The sequence below is a fragment of the Podarcis vaucheri genome, assembly GCF_965113315.1.
Source record: "Podarcis vaucheri genome assembly, chromosome: 16".
Lineage (NCBI taxonomy): Eukaryota > Metazoa > Chordata > Lepidosauria > Squamata > Lacertidae > Podarcis > Podarcis vaucheri.
Genome location: NC_138754.1, coordinates 31,392,631 through 31,406,289, shown reverse-complemented (window position 1 = coordinate 31,406,289; position 13,659 = coordinate 31,392,631). Strand labels below are relative to the sequence as shown.

Below are 13,659 nucleotides of genomic sequence, written 5' to 3'. Positions count from 1 at the left end.
CAAAAGACACACTGTGTCCCTTCTAATAATTTAATAGTCGAGTGCCCCTTTATTTGCTCATTCTGTGGTGTCATGGAAGTTTTCAAAGATGCTGGCTTAGGTTTCGGGATTAGGTGAAACCAGAGCGCTTTAAACCTCTTTAGAGGCCTGGGATTAGGCCTACATCAGGTCTAATGCAGCCTTTTCTGTGCAAAGCTAAATTAAACAGCAAGAATATTTGTTGCACTCTTCGCTGCACAGGTGTTTGGCAGCTTCCCAGAAAGACTAAAGGAACCACTGGGGGGAGCAAGGGAAGGGAAGGGGGTGGGAGGGTGCCGTCGAAACCTGAGCGTTAGCTAAGTACTGCCGTATCGCTTGCAAACCTGGGGTCCCTTCTCCTTGCCCCCAAAGAGCGGTCTGAGTGGTTTAAAGCATGGGTATCGTTTTTATGACTCTCCCCCATCCCCCCCGCCCTCAACACGAACGCGAGTAAATTGAATATCTACGGCACAAACGGACCAAGGGCTCGGTATGGCGTGTGGGTAAAAACCACGGATTGCTTCGCAGCGAATGGATACGCACCGGTTGGCCAAACAGCTGCATTGTGTTGCAAGAACACAAGTGGGACCAATGTGACAAAAAAAAAAGAGCAAAATGCGGTAGCAGGGAGTATTCTTGATCAGAATCCGCCACATGGGCCCATGGGCTGCCCACTCGGCGAGTCCCCACATGCCGTGCCAAACCAGCGCAGCACATCGACTCACTTCCGCGGTGCCGGAAATCGCATCTGCGCAGATGGAGCAATGGGAGTTCACCCCATCGTGGGGATTTGAACCGCCAATCTTCTGATAGGCAAGCCCAAGAGGCTCAGTGGACCCAAGTACCTAACCATCTCAGGCCCTCTGGTTGGCAGGGGAGTCCCCGTTCCTGATGCCACTTCTGGCTGTTCTTACAGGGTCGTCATGGTGGTGGCTCCTCATCTGTGGAAAGCCCTCCCTGGTGAGGCTCATCTCTCCCTCTCTCATGATGTACTTTCAGCAGAAATTTTAAAACATTCCCATTTACCCAGGCATTTGATGGCTGAAAGACCCTAGTCACAGCAACGATTAGTAACAGTGAGTTATTGGATTGCTTTTAAATGCTTTAAAAATGTTTTAATTGTTTTTGTTTGTTTGTTTTGTGTTTTTTAATGGTAGTTTTGCCATTCTGATGATTGCTGCCCTGGGCTCCTTTGGGAGGAAGGGTGGTATAGAGATAATTAATAACAATAAGAAGATTACTGGGGACAGATCCGTGCACCTCAGAAAGTGTATTGTACACCTAGAAAAGGTCAACCAAAAGAATCAAAGAACTGGAGCGACTTCCCTATGAGGAAAGGTTACAACATTTTTTGGGGGGGTTTAGCTTTAGGAAAAAAGAGTAATGGGATAGATAGGTGATAGAGGTATGCAAAATGATGTACAGTGTGGAGAAAGTTGTTCAAGAGAACTCAGGGACATCCAATGAAGCTGAATATAGAAGATTCAGTAAATGCAAAAGGGCAGTCCTTCATACAGCTCATAGTTCACAGTGTAAAATTTGTGACTAAGGATGTTGTGATGGTCGCTAACTTAAGATGGCTTGAAGGGGTTTAGACAACTTCAGGACCCACCTACACTATACATTTAAAGCAGTATTTTGCCACTTTAAACAGTCATGGCTTCCCGCAAATAATCCTGGGAAGTGGTTTGTTAAAAGTGGTTAGGAGACCCCCTTTTCCCCTCTTGAAGCTTTGTAAAGGGCATTGTGGGAAATTAAATGGGCTCCCAACCACCAAGGACCACTGTCTGGTGAACTCACAGCCTGGGGGGGGGGAGCAGGCCTTCAGTAGCCAAGGGTTCTGTAGACATTTTTGTCTTGCAGGTCAGACACCTGGAGCTCCTTGGAGGAAAGGTGGAATGGAAAATCAATCAATCAATCAATCAATCATGCACCCTTTTCTATGGCCTTTGACCTGATCCAACAAGGCTCTTCTTAGATCCCCTTATGGTCCATCCCCTTATGACATTAGTCATTAGATCCACTGAAGTCAATGGATGTGACTTAAGTCTTAATGTCAATGAATCTACGCAGGACTTAGCTGGATACAACCCCATGATTCCAGTCCTCTTCGTTTTTGCCAAAAGGGCTGATTCACATAGGAAGCTCTCTTCTACAGAGTCAGACCAGACTCTTATCTAGCTGAGTAATGTACTGCAAACTGGCAGTGACGCTCTGGGTTTGAGACTTAAAAGAGTTTCACTGGAAGAATGAACATTGAGCATTTTTTGTGCAAAGTAGGAGCTCTGGGACGTGGGTGGCGCTGTGGGTTAAACTACAGAGCCTAGGACTTGCCGATCAGAAGGTCAGCGGTTTGAATCCCCGCAACGGGGTGAGCTCCCGTTGTTCGGTCCCTGCTCCTGCCAACCTAGCAGCTTGAAAGCGCACCAGTGCAAGTGGATAAATAGGTACCACTCCAGCGGGAAGGTAAATGGTGTTTCCGTGTACTGCTCTGGTTTGCCAGATGCGGCTTAGTCATGCTGGCCACATGACCCGGAAGCTGTACGCCGGCTCCCTCGGGCAATAAAGCGAGATGAGCACTGCAACCCCAGAGTCGGCCACGACTGGACCTAATGGTCAGGGGTCCCTTTTACCTTTAGGAGCTCTACCTTTTAGCGTGCAAAAGAATGCAAAGGCTACTGGACCTGTAACAGTTGTGCAGAGCAGTAAAGAGAAGAGACAGATTCTACTGGTGCAGGCAGCTTGTCCTCCAATCTACACCTGGGGATTGATTGATTGCTCGAACACAACTATTAAAAGCGCAGTGAGTGTGTCCCCCTTTTCCTTTTGCAACCGGCCACCTCCACCTACCGCTAAATACATACCCCTTTGCCACACGTACCCCTTTGCTAGCGCCCCCATTAACACCTGCCCCTCCCTCCCTCCAAAACTCCAGATTTGCAACATTCCTCAACGTTCCACCGCGCAGGGCTGCAGCCCAGCCGAGGAATCAAGCCCGCGCATGCGCCGCGGAGCAGCGAAAGCCTTGCCGCAGAGGCGCTCGAGCCGCCTCGGAGTCCCCGTCACGTGACGGTGTTGTCGGCGCGCCCGCGCGCTCTCTCTCCTTCTCTGTGCTCCATGCGTAGCCCTGCGCGCTGTGCAGCCGGGCAGGCATCGCCTGCAGATCGCCGATCGATCGTCTTCCTCATGGGTGAGGAATGTAATGTAGTTAGCGAGTGAGGGGGGATATTTGTGGGGAGGGGCGAATGGGGGCTTCAGTTAGTGTGTGTGTGGGGGAGAGGCCTGTTGGAGAAGAGGCCACTCTCCTATCCAGTAAGGCCTTCTTTGGATTCCCCCCACGCTCCGTAGCTTTGGTTTTACAGCTGCAGAGCAGGTTGAAATTCAACCGGTCTAGCCTTGCCTGTGGTGAGGGGGGGGGCTTTGACGCCTCCAATAATGCGGCACTCTTGGGATACTCCTCCCCCTCTGGCAGGCCTAAGTTAGCAGCTGTGAGGCAGGCAGGAACCCAACAGGGCAAGCCTTTAACCTTACCTGGTGAGGCATGCTTTTGGGTTGCATGGTGGTCCCCTGCTCAGCCCATCCACCCCCACTTGGCGTGGCCTTTTTAAAAAATAATCATAATTTTTATTAATTTTCCATTTAAACATATATAATCACATTGTTATTGATTGATTTGATTTATTACGGCCATTGGCCCATATCTAAAACAATACATCAAGATTTATCCATAAACAAACAATTTAAACAGTTCCAAGTTAAAACACCCATATAAAACCAATTTTACTTCAATTAAGTAAACACTATATACAATAAGCTCCCTCTATGTCAACCGCAATTCAAATCCCTCGGATTTTGGGGGATATGCGTCTTAGTTCTGGCACTTATTGATGGTTCTTAAGTTTGGCTAAGCTGTCAGAGTCGTACAGTGATCCATTTCTCCTCTTATGAAATAAGACATTAATCAGGTATCTAGCGACTGCAAGGGATCTACTTGAGTCTTCGTCGTTTAATAAGTATATTATTTGGGCTTCCTGAGGTCTGTCCTAATGTCGTATTAATACCCTCTGCATTGTTATTATCCACTTCTTTGGCTCTTTAGAGCCTGTCGACTTCCTTCCCTCCCACCTCTTGGCTTTCAAAACTAACCTTTATATCACAGCATTCTATATATTTTCCAATTCTAATGTAACTCATTACTAAATACTGTACCTCAAAATTTAAATAAATATAGAAAGGTTAAAAAAAAAACCTTCTCATTACAAGTCTTCAGATAACCCTCCTAGCGTTGTTAATTGCTTACAACGATCTTTCAAATGTTGTATAAATTTACTTCAGTCTTTTTGGAATATTTGATTGTGCTGGTTTTGGATTTTTCCTGTCAGTTCCGCAAAGTCCATCATTTTCACCTGCCGCTCTTCTTCTGTTGGTACTTTGGCCTGGCCTTCAACAGCTGGAATGCAGGGAGAAATTCAACAGGTGCAATTTCCTATAGAAAGGTTGCAGTATTATAGGGTGGAAGGGGGCTTGACGCAGGGAATTCAGCAGGTGTTGCCTTGCCTGCAGGGACAAGAGCCATTTTATTTGGTAAGGGGCTTTCTTTGGATTCCTGCTGGCAGAGCTAAGTCTCTTGCAGCCGTGGAGCAGGACTCCAACAGGTAGAGCTGGCATCTTTACTGTATATGGCACAGCGCTCTTTCGACTGCATGCTGCCCCCTTCCTGCCCGCGCAGTGATGCAGAATGTGAATACCAGGGCAGGGAATGGAATGGAATAGAAAAGGAAATAAAAGCAGCTAAGCAACTCATAACGTAAGCAAAAACACATAACACAACACACCATCAAACAAACAGGACAGCTAAAAACAACAGAGCGGGTTGAACAATGATCAGCTTACAAAACTTAAAATGCCTGCGCAGATAAATATGTCTTAGCCTGGCATTGGAAAACTAACAATGGTGGCGCCAGACATACCTGAAATGGGAGAGGTGTTAAACAGATGGGACACCACAGTGGCTTTAACAAGAGGTTAAAAACCCAACAGGAATTACTTCCCTTCTAGATATTCTGGGTGAGGCCTTTCCAGCATAAAATGAGAAGGATTCCTCCATCTAAGTAAAATAAGATTAATACAATGATAAAGAAGCTTAAACCCAATAGTGAACTGGTGGTAACCTTCTGCACATTGACTCTCATGCTTTCACAGTGTCAGACAAAAGCCTTATCATTTCCCCAGGCTTTTAAAATGTTAGATCATTTGTTGCATTGACCATGTTTATTATTTTTCTATTAGGTATTTGTTTTATTGCTGACGTGTGTGTGTGTGTGTAAAAACTAAGCTTATATGGTGGGTGGGGAATAATTTTCTTAAATAACCAAATAAAGATGCACCCTTTGAAGGTGAAGCTGTGTTTTTAACAGGAGTGAGCAAGGCAGGAATCCGAAAGGTGTGGTCTTCCCTTGTGAATACAGGGTATGAGGCAGGATTTGTTGCTGAACCTGTCCCTCCTCCCTAGCATTTCCCCCTTGCCTTACCAACTGAATGCGGGCAAAAAAATCCAACAGGTGTCATCTTCTTCATTGACATACAGTGAATTTCTGCCTGTCCCTTGATGCCAGTTAAGAAACAGGAGCACTTGCAGAAAGTGAATCTGGCAATCAGAAATGATAGAGATGATACTGAATGGTTCAATAGCTAATAGATAACTTTCCTTCTTTTAGACATTGCATGTTTTTTCAAGTGTGTGTGAGGTTGCCTCTTCAAGGACTAGTACCTGCCAGCTACAGTTTCTGTAAGTATCTGGGTTTAAAATAATGAACCTTTTTGCGATTTTTAAAATATCTGCTCGTCCATAAGAACACAAGAGCCTGTTGACACTGGCGGAGGAAGAGGCGTGTGTGGGGAGCGCCTTGCCCCCGGGATGCACGCCAGCCCCGCCCCCACCTGCTCTCCACCCCCGCCGCCCCCCATGCCAGAGCATGAAGCTCCGCCAGTGCCTGCTGAATGAAGCCAGGGGCCCATATAGTTCATCACTCTGTTCTCACAGGGGCCAAGTAGATGCTTCTGGGAAATTCGCAAGCTGGACCCAGGCACAAGAGCCTCTCCCCCCTGTAGTTTCCAGCAATAGGTATTCAGAACCATTACAGTGGTACATCGGGTTACATACGCTTCAGGTTACATACACGTCAGGTTACAGACTCTGCTAATCCAGAAATAGTACCTCGGGTTAAGAACTTTGTTTCAGGATGAGAACAGAAATCGCGTGGCGGCGGCATGGCAGCAGCAGGAGGCCCCATTAGCTAAAGTGGTGCTTCAGGTTAAGAACAGTTTCAGGTTAAGAACGGACCTCCGGAACGAATTAAGTACTTAACCTGAGGTACCACTGTACTGCCTCCAACCGTGGAGGCAGAGCATAGCCAATGTTAGCCTTCTCCCTCATGAATTTGTCTATTCTTTTGTTAAAGTCATTAAATTGGTGGTCTTGTTTTAGGCCATTAAGAGATGGATTGATTCAAAATATTGTTTCTTTATACAAAAAAATTATAGATTGCTATTTCATAAACTATGTGAAAGCAGTGTACAGCAAAAATACGTAAGACCATACAATAAAAACCACATAAGAAAGTTAAAAACAGGCATCACTTAACCATTCTGTGAAGATGTATTATTAATTTCTTGCATAGGCCTGGCAGGATGGAATTTTTTTCAGCAGGTGTAGAAAGAGAAGGTGCCATACCAGTCTTCATCAATATGATCAAGGAGCAATAAAAATATATTTAAATTATGTCAAATTCCATCTATAGCAGCCACTTAAATTATAACCTTAAGCTTGGTATTAATAACCAACAAATACCGTATTTTTTGCACCATAACACTCACCTTTTTCCTCCTAGAAAGTAAGGGGAAATGTCTGTGCGTGTTATGGAGGAAATGCCTACGGGTGGCATGCCTACAGATTTTCCTCCTCTAAAAACTACGTGTGTGTTATGGTTGGGTGCGTGTTATAGAGCGAAAAATACGGGTAAGTGCATGAGCAAATAAGTCTTGCTTGGGCACAAGTGAGGGGCCACCATTAAAAAGGCCTGTCTTTGTGTCGCAACCATATGCAGCTACATCAGAGGGGGACACACAGAGAAGGGGTTCAGATGAATGCAGGTTCTGTGTTCTCTCTGATATACTACATGCACTTCCCTGCCTGGTCATGTAAAGATGATTTCTTACTTGCTCCAGGCGAGTGGTTGTTTTCAAGCTTACAAGTAGGGATGCAATAATATTCCTGTAGTTTTATCTGTTCATCAATTCTTGTAGTAGGCTTAGGGGGGGGGAATGCAAATTGCCCGTGACCTGGAGCATTTCCTTTTTAGGTCAATCAGTTTGCTGATTTTTTGCCTCATTTACCTGAGCTTATAATATTGCTCGGCGCACCTCATTTTAGGCAGCGAGCCAAGATAATAAGCGCATCCAAATGTGTAATTTTGCACAAAGCAGCCTCTGGTGCCTTTGGGTCCTTTGCAAATAAGCAGGAACAATTTTTAAGGGATGTTTGGACATGCTGGAGACCAGCAAGGTAACTTAAATCAGGAGCAGTACATCAGAATAGGTGTGCACACGTGTGATCAGTGGTGGCTGGGGCCCATTTGGACAGGCAGGGAACCCGGACAGTAGGTGGAGCCAGAGGCAATGGCAGGCAGAGCCAAAAAATTCTACTTTCATCGCCACCCTCTTCCCTCCTGAGTTCTAGAAGGGCAACGCTGAGACTCAGGAGGTGAAAGCTGTCAGGCAGGGCCACCCCAAAGGCCTTTTTGCAAGTAAGAAGGCAGGCAGGTGGGGCATTCACCTTAATGGACCCAGCCTCCACTGGGTGCAATGAAGCGTTTCGTTCCAGGCAGCATTTTCGTTCCAGTTTGGAATTATCATCTTAAGAGCACTTCAAACCCCTGTGCAGAAGATCAGGGGAAGAAGGGGAAAAAAACTTCCTCTTTTGCTATGCCAGCTTTCAGGTTGAAACACCCTTTTCAGGGATTTCTGCTATCGCCATTGACAATGCAGCTGGCTTCCGGGCGGGTGCATTGATCAACTCCCTCACTGGTTGAGGCAGCACAGTGCAGAGGGACTCCTCCACCTCAACTAAACATCCCCCAGCCTGTCCTAGGCTACGATCCTAAGCGCATGTGCTAGGAACATCCTCTGAACTCTGTATTTGTATGCAAGCATGCATGGGACGCGGCTGCTAATGTCACTTATTTCACAGTAGGAGAGTTTGGGCAATTGTATCTTGACTGGTTTGTTCACTTGCACTGCGAAGGGAGGAACAAAGAGTTTACTTGGGCAGGCAAAAGGCTCATTCATATTTCTGCTTATTAAGCCGAGATAAGGATCACTCGGATGTGGTTAACAGGTTACACTGATGCAGGCATTTTGTGCTAAGGAAAAAACAACAACACAGTGTTTTGGAGGGTAGTAGTGTAAGCAGGTACAGGGTTTTTTTTGGGGGGGGGGGTTAGCAGAGCCCAGTCGTATGTCCATTTTAGTTGGAGGTAAGTCCCACTGGGTTCAATGAGGCCTCATCCTCCGTAATATGTACCACTGCACTTGCACTGTGGAAATATCCTATGCATGTTTTTAAATGTTTTGCTCAATACAGTTTACTCCCTAGTCAATGTACTTGGGTTTTAGTTTAAATATCTTTGGATCAATAGGGTCAAAAGCTTATGAAATGCTGATGGATATGCAAACCACTTTTATTCCTGATTAAAACAGCTGCTTTGGACTATTACAAATGCAATTTTTGGAGACGTCTTGAACTGGCATCATTAGGGCTCCAGAGGGCAGCTGGTGCTTGGGATCTTTGTACCATGAGATCATATCAAACCACCTCCCAGATATTTAATCTCAGTGACCTGTAAATGCCCAAACAAGTGACCCACACCTTATAATTTTGTGCAATTTGAATTTGATGGTCTCTCTCTCTCTTTTATTATGACTCTTGAATGCTAACTGCCAACCCTGTGGTTCAAGACCTTGCTGAAAAAGGTGGAGTTAAAGAGCAGTATTGCCATCTAGGCAAGAAAAGCCCTTCTAAATTCTATTGATCTCAATGGGAGGATTACCTAAATATGGGCTTAGATTGCTCCGTTTGAGATTGGTGGGACTTGAAAGGCTTGGTTCTCAGTATGTGTTTTCATGGTGAAATGGTCAAATCACTGCTTAGAGAGTCTTGTAGTTTAGGAGGAGATGAGAAGTAGAGTATCGCTGCTGTAGTAAGCAATTAATTTATTAGTGATTTAGAGAACAAACTTCAGATTATGTTTTTGAACCTAAGACGAGCCTGCTGGATCAGACCAATGGTCCGTGTAGTCCAGTGGTCAGCAACCTAAGGCCCATGGGCCGGAAGCGGCCTATGAGGGTTTCTTAACCGGCCCATGAGCCGCCCCTGAACCAAGCCGCCAGCTTGGTGAGTCCCCATGCGCTGTGCTAAACTGGCGCAGCACGGCATGGGGACTCTCTTCTGCGGCTCCAGAAATTGATTCTGCGCATGCCCAGATGCCAGAAATCGCGTCTGCGCATGTCTGCGGCTCTGGAAATCACTTCTGTGCATGCCCAGACACGGGAAATCACTTCTGTGCAGGCGTGATTTTGGGCATCTGGGCATGCGCAGAAGCGATTTCTGGCGCCGCAGACATAACCAGACGCGATTTCAAGCATCACACTGCGCCGGTCCGGCCCACAGAGGATCTCCATGGGAGTGATCTGGCCCATGCACGGGAAGCCTTGCTGACCCCGATGTAGTCGAAGATCCTGTTCCCAGATGTCCGTGGGAAGCCTGCAAGCCGGTCATGAGTGCAGCAGCACTCTGCCCACCTGTGATTCCCGGGAACTGACATTCAGAGGCGTGCTGCCTCTGGCAGTGCAGGTGGGACATTGCTTCCCGTTGACAAGAGACCACCTGCTGCTGGTTTGAGCTGCTGAGAACTATAGGCCAAAACATCTGAAAAGCACCAGATTGTGGGATCTAATTCTGAGTAGACTTGTCTAGGATAGTTCTGTAAACACTGGAGCCTGCCTTTGTGATTTGGTGCCCAAAATGTTGTAGGCTGGCCATAGCTCACAAACCTTACCAATTACTTATGAGCTTTGGATAATCTCTCTCTCTTTTTTGTATCTTTTAATATTTGGGGTTAAGCAATGAAAACAGTAGTTGAATGGGGTGCTGATCATACAGAAAGACTCTGTTTATTATCTAGGAACATACCCTACTTTTCCATGTATAAGACTATGTTTTTTTCTTTAAAAACCATGCTAAAAAGTGGGGGTCGTCTTGATTGGTTGCTGCTGCGGCTGTCATCGGCTATTGTGCATGTTATTGGTTGCTGTGTCAATGGGTGGTGTTGACTGGCTGTTGCTCTGGCAGTTGGGCGGGCGATTGGCAGCTTCTGCTGGCGATGGGGACAGATGGGAGGCGGATTTTGCGACGCGGGCAGGCGAGCGATTTTTGGCAATCCCCCCCTGAAAAAAGCTCAACAACTCTGTGCCATCTCCCCCCATTTTCTTAAATTTGAATCTCCCCAAAATAGGGGGTGTCCTATACATGGGGGCGTCTTATAGATGGAAAAGTACGGTATATACTGAGTCAGATTGCTGCTTCGTCTTGCTCAGTATTACCTACCTAAATTAACTAGGATTTTCGGGAGGGGTTGCTTCCAGTCTTACCTGAAGATGCCTGGGATCGAACCTGGGATCTTTTGCATTCAAGGCAGAGGCTCTCCCATTGAACTATGGCTCCTTCCCTACAAAGTCTATAAAGTTATTGTACTCCACACACTCGTGCTTAGCATATGAGGGCATTTGTCTGAACACAGCTTATTTCTTTATTTAAATGTAACGGCATTATTCAGTCACTGTAATATTTTCTTCATAACCTTAAATCATTGTCCCTCACATGTTGTTAAGGTTCCTAGCCAGACATTTTCCTGTTCTTTCTGTATAAACCATGAATTGCAGACACTATTGTATTGCGTATTCTCGTGTCTTTTTATAGAATTTCTTTTTTGTCCCTCAGGGTGAAGATTTTCCATAAGCTTATCCATAAAAAACACACATAGATCTGTTTCACTGGCAGCCTAAAAACTGTGAACCAGTCAGCTGTAACGAGTTGGCTTTCGTCAAGAAAAAACAACTAATTCTCAGGATTCCCTTTTCCAAGATAGATGAATGTGCTCTGCCCCTATTGGAGGAGGAGTAAGTTCTGAGCGGTGAAAAAGTCAACACTCAAACTTTCCCCCTTTCTCTCTTTTTTGCTTATATATATAAAAAAGTCACCATCAAGTGGAAATTTGCATAAATGTCCAATCTAACCCAAGTGTTTTGGGTTTTTTTGGTGTGTGTCTGTGTGTGTATAGGATCTGAAAAGGAAGGAATATTGCTTTGATCCAACACACCCAGATGGATGGATTTACTGCTTCTTTAATATTAAAATGTCGACATATGAAAAAAGTGAGGTTGGCAGGATGAGTCAAGGGTTTCGAATTAACACAGGCTCAACATCCATTGTTTAAACTCCTGAGCCGTTTCAAAATTATGAGCCTCTCTGGAGCAGTTAAAGTGATCCCCCTAAAAATGAGAATAAAATGAACCTATGAAAACACTTTTTAGCTCTCGATCTTCCTGAGACTTGAGGACAAATTTCTCTCCCAGGAACTTTGTTTAAACATGGACAAAAGTGGGTTCTGTGGGCTTTGGTTTGGCCGTACACAGTGGCTGCATTTTGATGGGTCTTATGCTGGCTCTGTTAGTATTGATGTTGCGGAGGTAGTTGGGGAATGTTCCTCAGGGGCAGAAGGGTTGGTGCACCCATAGCTCCCCCATAGGTGTTAGAGGGAAGCACCCAGCTCAGTTGGAGAGCACAGATAGTGGGACCAGAGGCAAAAGTGGATGGAGCAACATGTGCAATTCTTAGCTGCTGTATTTCAGATACAAAAAAATTGCCAGATGTTTATATGACATTGTCTCCTCCATCTCTCCATTCTCAAGCAAAAGATGTTATCACAGTTCAAGGACACGCTCAAGCCTGGCAAAAGCACTTAAGGCAAGCTTCCTTAACCTCGGCCCTCCAGATGTTTTTGGCCTACAACTCCCATGATCCCTAGCTAGCAGGACCAGTGGTCAGGGATGATGTAGTCTCAAAACATCTGGAGGGACGAGGTTGAGGAATCCTGATTATTGGTAGACCTAGGACTACTGGTGGACCAGGGACTGGGCATAAAGATCTCTGGATGAATCACATGATGATGTTTGAATGGGTGGTGTTTATGGGCTGTCAGTCATTCCCTGTCTCCTCCAGAAGGGTGAATTACCCATCCTCTGCTGGCATCTTTCCAGACATCCGGCCACAACAAAGTCAGGCAGCCCCGACCTGACTGCCTTCTTTCTTAGAACTAGTCTAGAAGGTGGCATTTGGCTATTAACTTACTGCTGCTTAGTCTCAGTGTTAAATAACTCAGCAGGGAGGAAGATGGCTACAGAACTAGAATTGACTCTGCCTGTCATTTGTTAAGGCTGCCCCTATTGTTGGCCTTATACCCAACCAGTCCCAATGAACGCCAACAACCACGAGTCTCAGGTTTACTGTCCCAGGCCAAATGTTTTCTGCGAGGATTGAGCACCCTCCCTGTTGCATCTTGTTTGGTACTTCAAGAGAAAGATACTGCCTATAAAAATTAGGCAAGACTTTCCAAACCCACACAGCTGCAGCGGTTTCCCCAGGGAAGCAGTCTGTTCTGCAAGGCTGATAGTAGAAAGAGTAACCAGAGTATTAAGTGGAAGGCCAAACTTTGGCTCTGTGTTGATTAGAAAGAAAATCCTGGTTGTAAAAATAAATGAGTTTGATGCATTATTTTCCTAAATATTCTTTCCCCCAACCTGGGCCATAAATCTATTTTATGGTTCGCATGAGAGAGGGTGGAGAAACTCCTTTTTTATGTAATCTTCCCAGAAACTGAAAGGCACATGAGTTGGAATGCTCATCCAAAAATGCGCAGCCAGATTAGGCTTTTCATTATTTTCCTTAGCCCAACAATATTTCACTTCATTTAGCCACTGGCTGACAAAGCTTGAGCTTGCTCCATGTTTTTCTGTATCACAGTTGGGGGACCCATAAGCCTTCCAGATGTTGTCGGCCTCCATCTCCCATCAGCCGTGGGCCTCCAAATGCAGTTGGACTTCATCTGTTCCGGTCCAGCATGGTTGGGGATGTAGGGAGTTTCAGTCCTGCAACATCTGGAGAACCACAGGTTCCCCATCCTTGGTCTTCCATTGATTCTCATCTAGTAGGTCACAAGCTACACTGGGGTCGCATGCTGGTTTAAGGTGACTGACCAGTGGAACTCGCTCCCACAGGAAACAGTAATGCCCACCAGCCTGGGTGGCTTTAAAAGAGGATTAGACGAATTCATGGAGGAAAAGACTTTCAATGGCTATTAGCCATGATGGAGGCAACATCTTTTCTGAATACCAGTTGCTGGAAACTGCAGACAGGGAGGGTGCTCTTGTGCGCAGGTCCTGTTTGTGGGTTTTTCCTAGGTATCTGGATGGCCTCTGTGAAAACAGGATCCTGGACTACATGGGCCATTGGTCTGACCAAGCGGG

The 13,659-nt window shown here is 45.8% G+C and overlaps 1 protein-coding gene across 4 annotated transcripts in view; it reads left to right on the top strand.

The window, feature by feature from the left end:
• The first annotated feature begins 3,103 nt into the window (after window positions 1–3,103).
• Window positions 3,104–13,659, top strand: part of GNB1L (G protein subunit beta 1 like) — an 84,514-nt gene continuing 73,958 nt past the window's right edge. For 2 of the 4 annotated variants that reach the window (XM_082203404.1, XM_082203400.1), the window contains exons 1-2: window positions 3,104–3,208; window positions 5,736–5,806. The gene's annotated coding sequence lies outside the window, so the exon portion shown is untranslated. Of the gene's footprint in view, window positions 3,209–4,353; window positions 4,495–5,735; window positions 5,807–13,659 lie in introns of those variants that run through there. The other 2 variants (XM_082203401.1, XM_082203402.1) reach the window with 2 other exon arrangements.